Source organism: Vulpes vulpes, chromosome 6 (genome assembly GCF_048418805.1).
Source record: "Vulpes vulpes isolate BD-2025 chromosome 6, VulVul3, whole genome shotgun sequence".
Taxonomy (NCBI): Eukaryota; Metazoa; Chordata; class Mammalia; order Carnivora; family Canidae; genus Vulpes; species Vulpes vulpes.
Genome location: NC_132785.1, coordinates 70460557 through 70478168, shown reverse-complemented (window position 1 = coordinate 70478168; position 17612 = coordinate 70460557). Strand labels below are relative to the sequence as shown.

Here is a 17612-nt window from a genome sequence, read left to right as displayed (position 1 = left end):
TCCCTGGAACCATCCAGAGAGCAGGAATTTCTCACCTGTCAAATTACCTTTTAAGAGGGGGCTGATTGACTCAGCCAGCTGCGAGAACAGCGGGCCGGATCACAACCACTCACCTCCTTGTGGTTCCTTCGTCCTACCTTTGTGTCAACGGGAAAGCACATTTTTCAGCCCCGAGGCACTGATAGTGGGACACTGAAGTGCAGGCACAGACACACGAAAGGTGGGGGTGCTCCCAGGAGCACCCCAGGGCTGGCTGTGCCCGTAAGTTTGAGGCTGTGGGTCTCTGGACAGCGGTCCCAAAAACGCAGGTTGGAAAAAGGGCCATTACCCCGGGCCAGGCCACCCAGGGAGGAGACCGCCCCCCCCCCCGACGCCCACCACTGTTTGTAGGGCTGTTGTGAATTTCAGGTTGTTTCCGTAGCCATCCAGGGTGATGTTGCACGGAAAGAGGCGATAAGAGTGTGAAGGAGAGGGGGCTGTGGCGCCAGTGTTCTCAGTATAAACAGGCAGGGTTTAGGGGGGGTGGGGGCTGGGGACAGAGGTCTCTAAAGGTGCTGAATTTCAGCCCTGGGGGCCTGGCTAGTACTTGCCTTATGAAAGTCACTTGAATAATCATGAATGTGTTCTTTAAGGTATTTGAAGCAGAGCTTGCTAAATCCAAGTGTTGTTAATTGTGGCATCAAGCACAGGGATACAGGGAAAAGCCCCAGGGAAGAATCAGTAATCTAGGGAGTTTGTAAAAGTTGTGAAGGCTCAGCCAAGGCAGTAGTGAGGGTCAAACGTTTTTTGGCTATTGAATGTGGTGACATTTTCTATTGCATATGACTCTCCATCTCTTTCACCTTCCATGTAAATGACAAATTCTGTTGAATTCTAGTATAAGGCCCATCATGTGCCTCCTCATCAATATTATGAAATATTTGTTGCAGGTGAACGTGAACGCTTTCCTAGGCACCGAAATGTGTTCCCTGAGTGGAAATTGCCTACAAATCTCTATTAGGGTGCAAAACCAGTTGATAAAAGAGTATTACTGGATAAGTGTAAAAACAGTGTATAGTAAACTTTCTCAAAAAGCAAACGCAGGGGAGCCTGGGTGGCTCAGCGGTTTAGCGCCGTCTTCAGCCCAGAGCGTGATCCTGGAGACCCGGGGATCCAGTCCCACGTCGGGCTCCTTGCATGGAGCCTGCTTCTCCCTCTGCCTGTGTCTCTGCCCCCTCCCCCTCTCTCTCTGTGTACCTCATGAATAAATAAAGTCTTGGGGGAAAAAAAAAAAAGCTAATGCAATTGTGTAGAATTTTAATGTACCTAAATTCTACAGCAAGTGATAGTTACAAGGAATATCCGAATTGAGTTAGATTAATATGGACAGGCTGTTTTTGACCAGCTGAAACACACACACACATGATCACACCTGTTGATGGAGGTTGGGATGGGGAGAAACAGTGGTTCAGGAGTTTTGGGGACTGGGATTTTTGAATCGAGAGTGAACTGCAGTTGTCTCAGTAGCTACCAAGAGGGATGTTATATGAAGGGCCCAGTAGAAGTACCGAGGGAGAGAGTCTCCAAGCACCTGCGGATTGCAGTAGGCCTGAGGGTGGTGAGTAGGGCATTTAGAGAAAGTACAACTGAAAAGGTCTCAAATTATTAGAAGCCTCAGTAATCTTCCATATAGAGATATCAAACCAAGAACATCTGAAACGTGGACATGGGAAGATGTTTTAGAATGCCAAAAATGTTATGGTAGAAAGAAAACTGGAGTTCAGTCATGAGCTACTTGAGACCTGAACCAACACTCTGGGGAGAGACCTGGAAAAGTACTGAAAAGGGAAAATCCTCAGCCTTGGTGGCTGATTTATAATGAGGAACCCCTTCCTGTTGTATTTACCCTTGCAGTTCTCTTTCTGAAAGAACAGTTTGAGAAGTTTAAAGGCTTGAGGTAGCCAAGGTAAAGAACTATCTCGTACTTTTTTTTTTCTTTAGAGTTTATGACAAAGAGTTGGATTTAGAGATGCAGATTTGTGGGTTATTTGTATAAATATTTGCTGCATGGTGGGTCTCGGCAGAAGAATTTCCATCTATCTGTCTTCTGACATCTGTCTTGAGATACATTATCACCCGAGGCAGAAACGAGATGAAGAGAACTAAATGTCCATCACAGGATAGCAAGGATCTCTTCTGCTTTGTGAGAGTGGATATGGTGGAGAGGGTCGGTAGTACTGAATTAAGGAAACGGGAGGAGGCCTTTTGTCCCTTATTTCAGGTTCTCTTAAGTACTTGCTGAAGGTATCAACCATGAGGAAGGATGACAAGAGGGAAAAAGAGAGAGAGGGAGGGAAACTAATGTTTTAGGTGAGAGCTGAGAGTTTGAAGTCATTTACAATTTATGATGTAGACTTGGAGTCATGTCGAGCTTACAGCAGAAGGTTCTGATTTTCCAAGCCCTCCACATTCATTGTTTCGTGAACTTTTTGAAAAAGGGTTTCATAGGATTTGCCTGAGAGTTCCCTAAATACTCATATTAACAGAGATCAGACTAGCTTAGATCTTTGGAAGTATTAGATGACAATTCACTTTATTTCAGCAACATTACGGGGACATTTCTTATGGGCTGTGCAACTGAGGTGTATAGGGTTGAAGAAGAGAGATCTTGTCCCCGAGAAACTCATTTGCAGGTTATTATTATTATTATTCTTTAGAATTTAGAGTATTGTTTTTCTTTGATTATGTAGGTTTGGAAAGTGGCAGGCATTTGTACTTGAAAAATTTTGATAGTAATTTAGCATCTTAAGATAAATGGACCCCAAGTATGTACTAAATTATATAGCTAAATAATTATTTCTTCTATCTTTTAGTTTAGGTCAAAATTGTAGTCTTGCTTTTCTGTATGTAACAATGTTAAATATATGAGATGTTACTCTTTTTTTTTTTTGGAACTATTAGCCTTTTTACTTATATTTATGCTTATTTCTTTACTTTGCAAGCATGTAACCTTGAAGGCTGGTTGTGTATAAAGGGGTACATTCTGTTAGTATAGATGATGATTGTTTTCTGAAAGGTTAAAAAAAACAGTAATTGACTTCTCTTTGAAACACTGTTTCTACTATCAAAGGAGCCTTGAATTTATAGACTAAGAATGAATTGTTTTGAGGCAAGGAACAGTATCCCAAAGGAAGAATTAGTTTGGCTTAATAGTACGTGATCTACTTGTCGATCTGTCTACACACACATACACTTTTTAAAAACAAGCAGTATTAATTTAGGGGTGCGAGTTGCAATTAATATGACTATCTGTCCATTCATTTTGGTTGTAATATTATTAGAAAGATGACTCCTATTTCCCTTTTGAATTTACTAAAATGAAGTAATAACATCAGTAAGACTCCTGGCGTATAGTTTCAGCTTACACAGTCATGTAACTGACCAGAGAAACTAAAGAGTGAGATTTTACAGAAGATAGCTCACTAAGGGAGTAAGGAGGGCTGGTACCAGGCAGCCCGGGTGGCTCAGCGGTTAGCGCTGCTTTAGGGCCCGGGCGTGACCTGGAGTCCCAGGATCGAGTCCCACGTCGGGCTCCCTGCATGGAGCCTGCTTCTCCCTCTGCCTGTGTCTCTGCTTCTCCCTCTCTCTCTGTGTCTCTCATGAATAAATGAATAAAACCTTAAAAAAAAAAAAAAGAAAGAAAGAAAGGCTGGTACCTTGGTTTGAGAGCAATTTTGCTATACTTGTAATGTTTCACTTTCTTAATTGTAAATTGTTCTCTTAACAGTTGTAGTGTCATTTTTACCTTTATTGGAATTTTAGCTACTCTACTGCTGCAGGTTAAGCTGGGAGTAGTTAATTGCTTGACCAGCCCAACATACGTGGAACAACAAAATCCTTTTAAGCTAATGATGGTGTTTGGGTCTTAGGTGTATACTTTGTACTCAGATTTTATGTTTGTCATTATTGTATGTCAGTTGATTTCTGATTTAATGATGAAGTACAGAAGTTGTCATTTCATGAAGTGCTTGTTAATATAACTTTACTGCTGTATTTTAAATTATAATTTTAAGCTTGGTAGTATAATGGGATTATGTTTTGATATTTGTGTAATGGACATGTACTATATATATGCAATATTTACGTATATACATAGTAGTTTATTATCTAAGTATTTAAGTGTGTTTTGGAACATATTTTTAAGAGCCTACTTTATCATATATAGCCTCTGGATGGTGAAGTATTGTTTTATATGTTGTATTGTAGGCTGCAAAAAGTGGGGCCTTATTTTATAGCTCATAATCCAAAGGGAAACTTTGTTTTATATTTTCTATCAGTGTGCAGAACTGAAAACTTTATAGGTGTACCAGGTTTATGCTATTTATAAGTATCTACAATACAAAATTTTCACAAGGATAATAACCTTTTTTTAAAAAAAAAATTCTATAAGCAATCTCTGTGCCCAATGTGGGGCTTGACCTCACAACCCCAAGATCAAGAGTCATATATTCTTCTCACTGAGCCAGCCAGGGACCCACAAGGAGAATTCTCTAAAATAGTCTATATTCTAGGAAATATTCTAAGAATTGAATGATTGGCTATTTTGACAAATATATAAATTAATTTGGGCTTTTAGACCTAGGACTGAGAGAAATTTGAAAGATTTTCTGTGAAATCTATAGTGTGCATGTATGTATGTAGGAGTAGGGGTTGGGGCTAGGTATGGGGCTTGAAAATTGTTAGTAAAGTTTGAAAATTTGCCCCATGTTAGATAGCTGTGTTGGTCTATATCAACAGACTCTTATCACAGCTATTAAGGGGGATTTAAAACTTTATTTAGTAATTATTATTACTCTTTATTTTGTGAGGCGATGTTATATAGGTCTTTACCGGTTTATGCATGAATGACTTTTAATGGCCTTACTGGACAGTACAAACAAATTTATAAGCCTGTGAATGCATAGTTGTGACTTATCTAAGATTATTTTGAAGATTAAGGATAATATGTCTAATGGATTAAATATACTGCCTGGCAAATAGGTGTATAATAAATAGGATTATTGATATTCTGAGGCTTTACAAACTCACTGTCTTTCTAGCAAAAGAATGTGTACTTTATTATTTTAATCTTATGTCAACATATAAATAAAATTGTACTATTAAAAAAAGCGGTATGACTGTAAGGCCTAGATAAATTATGTTTTCTCTGCTTTCTGTGATAGGGCAAATCATAGGGGTAGTTGTTTGAAACTGCTTCTTGAATTTCAACCTCTCAGAATTCCTCAAGGAGTAATTTGATTATTGCTAAAAGCAAAACATATGCTGATAAAGGTACAGCACTTCTTCATGGCTTTTTATTATTTTTTGATAAGTTAATTTAATTCCTTTTCAATTACAAATGTAATTTCAATGATATTTCATTTGATAAAAAGGAAAATAAAATAGGTAAGAGTACAATATTTGACAACATAATGATTCTCAAATCTGGTCCTAAAGATTGAAATCAAAAGTTCCTTTGCAAATCTACCTTTGAGATGAGGAGGAAAACACTTGGAAATGACTTTGGGAGATGGTATTTTATTAGCATACTAAGCATCTAGGGGTGGTTTGCTAAGTTGTTACGTCTGATGAATAGCTCATATATCATAGTTGTTTGCACACATGCTGAAGTGTGATTTGGGGATGAGAAGCATTTTTACTGGGAAACAACTGTGTTAGCAGTTGCACAGAGCCAATCACAAGTCTTTTTCAGATCTTTTCACTAATTACCACTTACCTCTTATTGAAGTCTATGCCCCATTATAAAACCTTTAGACAACCACAATCGGTAAGTATCCATCCATCTTTTAAAGAAGAATAGAAGAGATAATTACATGAAACGTGTATGTGTGATGTGATTTAGATTGGAATCACTGAATAAGCTCTTGAGCTATATCAAGAAACTAGGATGATCAAGATAGCAGGGCTGGATCCAGATTAGAGGTGAATCGAATGCAGTTCATAGGAATTGATAATAACATGAAGTTCTTTGTTTTATTTTTATATTTGCTTTGCTTTTCTGAGTTGGGGATAACTAATATCTTTGATTTTTGACCTTCTATAGTCACTTTGGTTCTTCTAAAAGATCTAAGCCCAAGTGTGGAAATAGAGATTTAAAAATGGTGGGGGTGTTTTGAAAGACTGTGTTTAACTTTTATTTCTCAGCATTATTCTAGAGAGGTTTTCAAAATGAGATTTCAGTTTCTTAAAACTTTTCTTAATGTTGGGATTCGTTAGAACACAAAAGAACAAGAAAAAAAGTGCATCAGTTTTTCTGTGTTGTTAGAAATTAGAGGGGGTACCTGAGTGGCTCATTCAGTTAAGAGTCTGACTCTTGATTTCTGCTCCGGGTCATGAGATCAAGCTCTGTGCTCAGTGGGGAGTCTGCTTTTCTCTCTCTCTCTCCTCCTTCCCGCTGCTCACATGCTTGTGTTCTCTTTCTCTCTAAAATAGACAAGTCTTTACAAAAAAAATTAGATACAGAAAAAATGGCTATTTTGCTCACATGTATGAGCAATTTTTTTTCCATCTACAAGAATATGTGAAATTTCCCCCAGGAATTTCTTTGATACTGTCAACCAAGTATTTTGTACCATTAAAAACCAATAATGACAGCACCATTTGAAGCTACTTGGTAGCAGAGAAACCTACATTTTGCTGTCTCTTACTCCGTCTTTCTAGTCTCACACAGAAAAGAGATAAGTAAATAAAGCCTTTGATTACTTGAGCACTGTAGCCATTATGGAATATCATGAATTTTAGATAGTCATAAAGGTAAGAATTCGTATAAAAACACCACATATTAAGACACAATTTTGCCTGTCAAAATTTACAGTTTCCTGTGTAGAAGTTTCTTTCAAAGTTGTAAAAAGGTTTTATTTGGCTCAAGCTAGATAGTTGATACAGCAGCTTAGCAATGTTGGCAAATATTCAATCATGCAGGAATTTTGTTCAACTTACTTTGGTGAAAGAGGGGAAATATGTACCCTTCACTGGTTCATTGGCTTTTATTCTGAGCAAGCCACTGGTTGATGAGGAATTTGTTGAACTTACTGCTTGTATTTAGGCATAATATTTAAAAATTCTAATTTCCACTCTCCCTAATTGTCAGCAGCCACCTTTATTCACATATATATGATCAAATAAATGAAAAGTATGAATGTACAATGAATATATTGAGCAGAAGATATCCGTGTGCCTACTAAATGGTATTGCTGATATTCTAAGGTCTATAGAAAAACACATTTTTCTTTTATTAAGAAACATAGTTTTTATTAGCAGGAAGTTATTCTAACTTAATTTGTTAAAAAAATTATATGGGGGATCCCTGGGTGGCTCAGTGGTTTGGCGCCTACCTTTGGCCCAGGGCGTGATCCTCGAGTCCTGGGATTGAGTCCCATGTCGGGCTCCCTGCATGGAGCCTGCTTCTCCCTCTGCCTGTGTCTCTGCCTCTCTCTCTCTCTCTCTCATGAATAAATAAATAAAATCTAAAAAAAAAAAATTATATGTACCTTTTGTTTGTTCAGATTGTTGTAGAAATGCCATACTTTGAGCAGTTAAAACTTGCTTCAGTGTACAGGTTTTGTTACAAAAATAATACAATTAAGATTCAATTAAAAGTATTCAATATGTGAAATAAAGGTATGAGTCTCTTTCCTTTTTTGTAAACAATGAGATAAAAAGACTCTAAATATAATCAAAGTTTAATTTGATAAGATATATCGTAGAAAAAAGCATATTTTCAAATCAAATAAATAAAACAATTTATTCAAATATGAAGTCCACGTACCATTAAATCAGTTTACTTTTTTTGTGTATTTTTCGCAAATGTTTTAAGTTGACTTTAAAGTGAAAATTTTTTGCTGGAACTTTATTCAGCTAGATTTATATTGATGTAAATTTCAGATTTTCTTAAGAAGCAAAATATTTTCCATGAATCATTCGTAAAGATTAAACCAATAGGTTAAAGTCTTAATAAAGATTTTTAAACTCTCAGTGTTGAAAATACCAAAAGACTCAAACCTTTTCCTAGGTTGTCTAAATACGTCATACTAATTATATAATAATTAGTGGATAATTATGGAATTATTATTAGCTTTTGAAGGGATAACTATAGCCAGAGTAGAGACACCAGGGATTCAATTCTAGTGCAGGTGCTTGAATTAAGTTTCAAAGAACCTAATTGATTGAATTAGGCCAGGTCAGATATTCATGATAGTGTGTCTCAACCTTTTTGTCAATTATACATGATCATTTTTTTTTTCCGTTTTTTAACTCAGGTTTTGAGAAACTGCAATAGGCTTGTGGTCTGGCAAACTGTCTTAGGTAGGATCAGGAGTTCTTATGAAGCTCAAACCTTCTCAGATTACTGGAGTATGATGGCCAGGCTTCGGGGCGGGGGACATACTTAAGGGCTCCAGAGCATTTAGTATAGGAATTAGGAGGAATTTGAAGACACCTAAGGGTGATTTCCTTATCAAATAAAACAGATTATTAGGGTGGGTTAGGGGAATATTTCTCATTTTATGGAAAAGTGAAGTCTGCTGGGCTTGAGGAACCACTTGTATAGTTTTTTGCACTCAGAGTCTCTGAAAGATTTGGTCTGCATCCTGGATATGGAAAGCTGCAAATAAGAATGTATGTGACTTGCAGGATTGTAATTATTTAGAGATTGATTAGTCCAGTTAGACCTTCAGAACAGTAACAATAGTGCACCTGGGTGGCTTAGTTGGTTAAGCATCTGCCTTCGGCTCAGGTCATGATCTCAGGGTCCTGAGGTGAAGTCCTGTATAGGGTTCCCTGCTCAGTGAGGAGTCTGCTTCTCCCTAACCACTGCCGCCACCCCCTGCCCCGACTTGTGCTCTCTTTCACTCAGTCAAGTAAATAAATAAAATCTTAAAAAAAAAGCCAAAAAAAAAAAAAAAAAAAAACCCAACAGTAACAGTAGGACTCAAGGCCCTTTGACCAAAGCAATGGTTTAAGGCAAACACCTATAGCTTTTGCTCTTGTCGATAGCTGAGAAGAGTTGGGGAAGTGGTGGGTTGGTGGGATGGCAATTAGGCTTTGTTGTTGGCTTCAGATCAGTGGTGATGAATAGACGTGAGCTGGCTATCATAGGCGAGGTGTTTGGGATTATGAGACTATGGCACCAGAGGGCAGAAGAGGACAGTGACAGCGAAGCTCTGACCTCCTGTGGTTTGAGTTAGCAGGAATGGCCCCACCATGTAACTCATGTGTAGCAGTAGGGAGAGGGCTAGAGGTGGCTTGTTACAAGCTGAGCCATTCTCCTTGGAAGGTTTCACAGTGTTACAGATGAGAGGTTCAAGGAGCAACTTCAGGATGATTTGATGGGAGGATTTTAGGAAGAGCTTGTTCCGGGAGCATTGGGTCATGCTCTGTAAGGTCCTGGGCCTCATGATAACAATGGTCGACAGAGGAGAGCCTCCAGGAACAAAACCTTCCTGACGTGTACTCTGTGTGCCTACCTGTATCTTGGCTTCTTTTCATTTGTCATCTCTGATTTTCACTGTAGCCCTTTGTGATAGATATGTTCTCTCTACTTTAAGGATAAGGAAACCAGGGGAGACTAAAATTATTTGGCCCAAATCACATGGCTACTAAGTAGAAAGCAAATCCCCAATATATTATTCATGTCACTATAGCTAATCCTAAGAGCAGAGAGGGCTGGGATGGCCATAGATCTGTACAGAGAGTTTGGAATTATCAGAGCATGGGAGAGGGGGAAATGTTAAATTTCCTATTATGTTGGCTGAAATTTACTTAAAGACACTTCAGCTTTGACAGTGCGATATTATTTGTGTACTTAAATAATTCCTTAGCTTGGAAGGATTCCCTCATCTGGAATTCAAATCCCACTTCATAGTCAGCTAAAAACATAGTCACTCTTGAGGCCACCACTACAATGCGTCTCTTATTGGTGGCAAGATTATCACCTCACCCCCACCTCCCTGGTACTGATAATTAATGTAAGGAACATTAAAGATTTACCCTCACTGGGAATATTGGGCCATTGCAGATATCTGATTGCCCAAAATATTTTAGAGGCATACCTTACCCTTGAGGAGTTAATATTCCTTTTTTTTTAAAAGTGGGGTAGCAGAATTTGGTTTGGAGTTTGTTCTTATTATATTCCAGTAAGGTGTGGGGATAGTCATTCCCTACCCATCTTTAAATTCCCAGACACCACTGTTGTTTTTCAAAGAAGTTAATTAACTTGTGTGATTATATTGGCCTACCTTGGTTCACAATACTTCTTTCCAAGAGATACGGACACAGAGATGTCTCGGAAGAAGCAATTGTGTAATAAGACCATGTATTGATCAGTTGCCCCAAGACTTGTGGATATAAACAATCTTAGCTACCAGTGTAAATTAATGAATCATTTCTTTAGTACATTGCTTCTGAGAAGATTCTGAGAAAAAACTAAAGGCCTTAAGAAAAGTGCCTTTTAGGGACACCTGGGTGGCTCATTTGGTTAAGCATCTGCCTTTTGACTTGGGTCATGATCCCAGGATCCTGGGATCAAGCCTGGCATTAGGCTCCCTACTCAGTGGGGAGCCTGCTTCTCCCTTCCCTCTCCTGCTCCCCCTGCTTGTGTGTGTGTGCTTGCTCTCTCTGTCAAATAAATAAGTAAAATACTTTTAAAAAGTGCCTGTCAGTGGTTGCTTTTCATTTGAGAGGTATTTGGTTTGCCCATATGATAAGGATCATGCTTTGCAGATACATTTTCTCTTTTTATAAATTTTATGTATTTTCTTATTTTTGATCCCTTATGAATGAACACACCCTAAGGTAAACTTACTCCCACTTGTGCATGCATGATCAATCACAGGCCATATAGAGGTTTTCTTACCATTAAATACTGCTGGCTATTCCAAATTGTGACTTGCCTTGCATTCCTTTGCTTTGCTTGTGTACAGGGCTAAGGCCAGTACTTCCTTTGCAGACTAATTGTACTGTCTTTAGGCTTTACAAAACTGTAGCTTCATATATAGCTAGATATGATTTAATCTAAAGTATATTGATAATTCAGTCAAATTCTAAGGGTTCCTACCCTGCACAACTACTTGGAAGCATATAGTATTTATTCCTAATAGATAAGAAGGGTGACTGAAATGTTGCCTCTTTTTGATAGATTTAGAACTCTTGCAGCACTCTACTAAACGACTAGTGCTGGAAATAATTGATTAGCTTTAGAGTAGCTCCTAGACAGGAAGGCTCTATGTCCTTCCCTAAGACAGATATTAATTTCATCTATTGATGTGGGATGAGCTTTTGTCACCCTGGGATGTAGATCTTTAGCATAATTAAGTATACCCAATAGCGTGAATAGATTTACAAAGAATAAAGGACTAGATCTTGCATGATATTTGCTTGTATTCAACTCTTTGGGAAGAATGGGGGACAAAAGTGAACAGATAGTGAGAATGGACCGGTAGAGTAGATCTGAGCTAGTACACTATGTTAAGTACCATATACCCACTTGTCCAGAACCTTCCAGTTTATGTCTGTTGTCCTAGAATTCCTTTTGAGTATATGTTCAACAATAAAAACTATGAAGTTTTAAGTTAAAAATAAACAATAAGCAAAAACAGAAAGAAAAATCTTCCTTAGGGAAGACATTTTATTGTCTTTTGGCCAAAAATCCTTGTATATTTAAGGATAAAAGCAAAACTTACACCTAGAATTTATTTTATGGAAAGAGTCATCAGGTTATATATATCGACCATGTCATTTTGAGTAATTTTCTAAATGAAATCTTAAGCTAAAAACAAAACCAAGCATAAACCTTTGGTTAGAATGTTATCCCCTGTTTTTGTAGAACTTAAAGATGAACAGACAATGAACATTTAGAATTGGTTTCATTAACCAGTTAATTAGATCTCACCTTGAATGTAGTCTCTAAAGTAGTTTTAAGTCTACTTTCTCCAACCAGTGTAAATCAAAATACTATAATAGGCATGTTCATGTTTATTGTGTCAAATGACAAATAATTTTACTTATTTTGGTAGTTCATACTACCTTTTTTATTTCAAATAGATAAACAGGAAAGGCCTGCCTTGAAGCTTCAGCACCTATGGCAACCATCACAAAGGCAAAATACACTGACTTCTATGCAGAAGGATAACATTATCATAGTTTCAAGTTGTATTTTATTATATTCTGTGTGCTGGAGAAAATAATATGGTTAGCCAAAAAAAAAATTTCATATAAAATGCTCTTGATTACTTAGAAAACTTGTTTTCTATTTAAAAAACAGGCAAATAAGGGAGATAAGATTTTGGACATTGTAGTGTCCCACGGTAACAATATGTAGGCTGTAGCTTATGTTTTCTTAAGATGTTCCGGGCACAGACTGAATGAAGCAAATACATGTTATAGCTATTACTCTTCACTTGGTTTCTGTTGATAAATACGTTGTTGAAAGTAATATTAAGAATTATAGGTTCAGAAATTATAATGTTGAAGATTCTGGCTCCTGAAAAATAATGCAAGTCAGTGGGTCCTAGCCACTTGAAAAGGAACTTGATTTTGTATAATCTTTTCTGTTTAGATTTCCCCACATGAAAAATGGTAACTTTTACACATCAATTACTTATTTTTCTTTTATTTTGAAAATTACAAAATTGCCATGTGTGACAGGCTCAATAATGACCCTCAAAGATGTCCATGTTCTAGTCCCTGGAATTTGTGAATGTTAAGGCAAAGGGGACTTTGCAGATGTGATTAAGTTAAGGATTTGGAAACAGATTATCCTGCATTAACTGGGTGAGCCCAATCCTATCACATGAGTCTTTAAGAGTGGTGAGTCTTCCAGGTGAGATCAGACAGATGAGACTGAGAAGCAGGAGAGATTCTAACCATGAGAGAGACTCTATTCCTTGTTGCTGACTTTGGAGATGGAGGAAATGGGCCGAGAGCCAAATAATGCTGGGGTCCAAGTACGAGGGAAACAGGGGTGGGGCGGTTACAGGATAGTAGTGATAAGAGATGTGACCACAGAAACAAAAGGTTGGAGTGGTGCAAGGAAGGGGTTAGGAAGCAAGAAATATAGTCGAAGCTGAAAGCTCAGAGCCTGAAAAGACAAGAAAAGTGATTTTCCTCTAGAGCCTCAGAAGGAACCACACCTTAAATTTAGCCCAGGGAAACTGATTTTGGACTTCTGATCTCCAGAACTGGGTGAGAGTGAGTTTATGTTGTTAAAAGCCACTAGGTTTGTGGTTGTTTGTTATAGCAGTAACAGAAAATTAATATGCCACATTCATTGGAGAAAAGGTGAGACATTCAAGTAAGCCCCCAAATGGATCATACTACTACCCAGATTTAAAATACTTTAGTAAATATCAGATTTTTTTCTACAAGTGAATATGTGCATCATAACTCCTATATGGTATTATTTGATCTTTTAATTTGATATTATGTTTTTTCTAGTTTTTTCCCCTGACTTTATTGAAATATAATTAACACATAACATTGTGTAAGTTTGAGGTATAAAATATGATGATTTGTTCCTGTATATGTTGCAAAATTTTTACCACAATAAGATTCCTTAACATATCCATTACCTCACATAATTGCAATTTTTTTAAAATAATAAAGAGCATTTAAGATCTCCTTTTGTAGCAACTTTCAAGTATATAATACATTACTGTTAACTATAATTACCATAGTTTACATTGCATTTCCAGAAATTATTCATCTTATAACTGGAAGTGTGTGCCTTTTGACCAACATCTCTCCATTTCAAACCACCCCACAATTCTGGCAACTACCACTCTGTTCTCTGTTTCTATAAGTTCAGCTTTTTAAAATTCCACCTAGCAGTGAAATCATACAGTACTTGTCTTCCTCTGACTTATTTCACTTAGTGTAACACTTTCAAGAAACTTCCATGTTGTTGCAAATGGTAGGATTTCTTTCCTTTTTATGGCTGAAAATTATTCCTCTGTGTGTCTGTGCATGTATGCATGTGTATCTATCCCATTTTCTTTGTTTTTTCAACTGATGGGCACTTAGGTTGTTTCCATGTCTTAGCTATTATGAATAATGTTGCAATGGACATGGGAGTACAGGTATCATCTCTTTGAGATATTTCATTTTCTTGTATGTTTCTTCCTAATCAATCTTTGTAAAGATAGGAGAAAAGAAAGTCTCCAAACTCATACTTTTTATTCCATATTTACTATAACTATCACAAACATATAGTTTTTTTATTAACATTAGTTATTAGTTATATAGTTTTTTATTAACTATAGTTATTAACATAACTAGTTTCAGGTGTACAACATAATTCAATATTATCATTCATTACAGAGTAATCACCACAGTAAGTCTAGGTACCATTTGTCACCATACAATTGACCCCATTTATTCATTTTATTCACCCTCCAATCCCTTTTCCTTTGATCATCACCCACATCTGTTCTCTATATTGATGAAGTTTATTTAGTTCGATACCACACGTTAGTGATATTAGTCTTTCTGACTTATTTCACTTAGCATAATACGCTCAGGATCTATGTATGTTGTTGCAAATGGCAAGATTTCCTTCTTTTTTGGCTGAGTAATATTCCATTTTGTATACATTCCACATCTTTATCCATTCATCCTTCCATGACATTGCATTGGTTGATACTTAGGTTGTTTCCACATCTTGACAATTTGATACTGTATCTTACTATGTCAGTTTTTAAATATAAAATGTCCAGTGCCTTTGGGGTATAAATTTTATATGAAGAAAAGGCTTTTCTAATATTTATTTTGGTTTTAGAATTTGATATTCAAGTTTTTAAAGTTATAGGTTAAGATATTAATTATTCTAGTTTATAGTTTATTAAGTCTAAACAGATGTTATGTTACACTTAAGAACCTTTGAAGAATTATTAGTCTTTATAAACTCAATTATTTAGATACTTTCAAACACTTTAAGTTGAATTTATACATGTAATATATTTGATTTCTTTTAAATATTGCAATCCCCTGCTTGATAAAGCTTTATGTCTTTAAGTAATTCTTATACATCTAGTAAATGAAACATAAATATGCAAGTATAGTAAAGCTTAGGTTTGTAAATGTTCCAATGTTAAACACATCAGCCAAAATTAATTGCTTAATTATATGCATATAATATGCACAAAATATCAATATTATAGTTTTGATTCTCAAACTTTGTTTAATTTCTCATGTTTAAAAGATGTTTTTCACTTGTGAAATAATTATTTGATCCCACACAATTTGTGGAATTCCCTTCTCATATAAATTTTGCAGTTATCTCACTAGCTTGATTAAGGTTGCATAGACCCAGTGCTTTTTGTTGGGGCAGTGATTGGATTCTTGTGGGCAATGTAAACCAGTTCTACAGAACTCTGTTTCTGTCAGTGATTCTGTTACTTCAAGAAAGGGAGAGAGGGTAATCATGTATCTTACATCCCTGTGATCAATTTATATATTACTTTTCTGTACTAAAAAATCTCACATTTCTACCCAGATTGATCATTTGATTGGGTTTTGAATTTCTTTAGGTCCTAAGGTAGGTGATTCCCTTTTGTATCTACATGAAACATGTTTGAACCTAAGGGACTATTGCATTTTTATATTCTCTCTTTCTCGTAAGGCTACATAATTCTTACAGATATTAAATATGTGTGATTGACTGCTAGCAGCCTCTTGGGCTTTTAACTGACATCTTCTAGTCACAGCTCATAAGATTGTTCTTTTAATTCAATATCTTCCTCCGTAAATATAAGAGAATGCCTAGAACACCACTTTTAAAAAAGATTTTGTTTGTTTGTTTATTTATTTAGAGAGCATGTGTGGGAAGAGGCAGAGGGAGGAGAGGGAGAATCCCAAGCAGACTCCCTGGTGCGTGTGGAGCCCCAAAGTGGGGCTTGATTCCATGACCCTGAAATTGTGACTTGAGCCAAAATTGAGAGTAAGATGCCAAATTGACTGAGGCACCCAGGGTCCCCCATATGCTACTTTTTAATATTTGAATAGAACTAATAAATAGATTTATCATAATATGTTTCACTTATTCCCTCCTCCTGGATATTTAAGAGTCAGTTTTGTTTTTAAACATCTTTATGCATATACCTTGGTAGATTTTTTCCACTTACATATATAAAACTTTATTTGAACTTGTCTGTTAATTTTCCTAAGATTAACATTATCTTTTACTATTTTGATATCCTTGGTAATATTCTTAAGATTAATATTTGGATTATAGTTTTATAGTGATTCTTTGCTTTTTTTCAGTTTGAAAAGCAAATGCATAGGTTTTTGAGGGTTTTTTGCTCTGTATTTAAAGAGAAAAATGAGGTGAAGCAAAACAACAAGGTGCAGAATAAACTGTTACATTTAATAACTAACACTTAAATCCATTATTGAGTTGACTGCATATGAAATATATCTAGCAAATTCACAATGAACAAATAATAAAATTTAAAAAACAATTAACGGTTCCCATTTTCCTGCTTTTTTTCAGTAAGCACCGGTCTGATGATTTCTCTGTATAACCAAATTCACCTTTTTTTTTTTTTTTTTTTTTAATGATAGTCACAGAGAGAGAGAGAGAGAGAGAGGCAGAGACACAGGCGGAGGGAGAAGCAGGCCCCATGCACCGGAAGCCTGATGTGGGATTCGATCCCGGGTCTCCAGGATCGCTCCCTGGGCCAAAGGCAGGCGCCAAACCGCTGCGCCACCCAGGGATCCCCCAAATTCACCTTTTAAAGAGCAGTTTGAGAAATACACATTTCTATAATTTTTTTTTTGAAGATTTTACTTATTTATTCATGAAAGACAGAGAGAGAGAAAGGCAGAGACACAGGCAGAGAGAGAAGCAGGCTCCATGCAGGGAGCCCGCCCGATTCTCGACTTGATCCTGGGATCCCAGGATCATGCCCTGGGCTGAAGGCGGTGGTAAACCTCTGAGCCACTGGGGCTGGCCACATTTCTATAAATTTTAAAGTAAATTCTATAAAATAATTTCTTAAAAGTATAATTTCACTCTACTTTGTTCTTATTCATTTCTTGATAGTGTTCTTTAGAAACTTGAAATATATAAAAAAAAGAGTTTTTAAAAATATGTAAGTGCGGATGTCATCCTTATGTCCATTTTTCACCCAAAGCTTTTTCTTTTGCAAAAGAAACCTTTGCATTGCTTATTAAATACTGTAGAGCTGTCTTTGTTAATTTAAAGTATGTTTTGGTTGAGAAAACTTTGATTTACACACAAGTTTCAGAACTTCTTTATTACGGGAAGTCAGGAAATTCGAGTAAATCTCCTAAGGGCATAAGCACCCTTTGGGCCCTAATCTTTGTTTCTGACCCACCCCCACTCTTATATCCCAGGTATCTACAACAATGCCTTGCACTGAATGATAGGAAAGAATGATTTGTCCCATTATTTACTCTGAAGTTTCTAGAAGCAGAGCTGTGGATGCAAATTAAGTTTTTGGTTTTTGTTGTTGTTGTTGTTGTTGTTATATCTGGGCTATTTGCTTTCTAGGAAGTGCTGTTTTTACCTTTGATCCATAATTTTTATTCAAATCAGTGTTTTTTAAAAGTGCATTAGA

The 17612-nt window shown here is 36.6% G+C and overlaps 1 protein-coding gene and 1 long non-coding RNA gene across 4 annotated transcripts in view; one reads left to right on the top strand and one right to left on the bottom strand.

Moving 5' to 3' along the window:
- Window positions 1-233, bottom strand: part of LOC112926580 (uncharacterized) — a 38995-nt gene extending 38762 nt beyond the window's left edge. Inside the window, exon 1 of the long non-coding RNA XR_003236356.2 lies at window positions 114-233. This is a non-coding gene — a long non-coding RNA (uncharacterized lncRNA). The remainder of the gene's footprint in view (window positions 1-113) is intronic.
- Window positions 1-17612, top strand: part of PRKD1 (protein kinase D1) — a 319748-nt gene that overhangs the window by 944 nt on the left and 301192 nt on the right. The gene's annotated exons all lie outside the window — the stretch shown is intronic.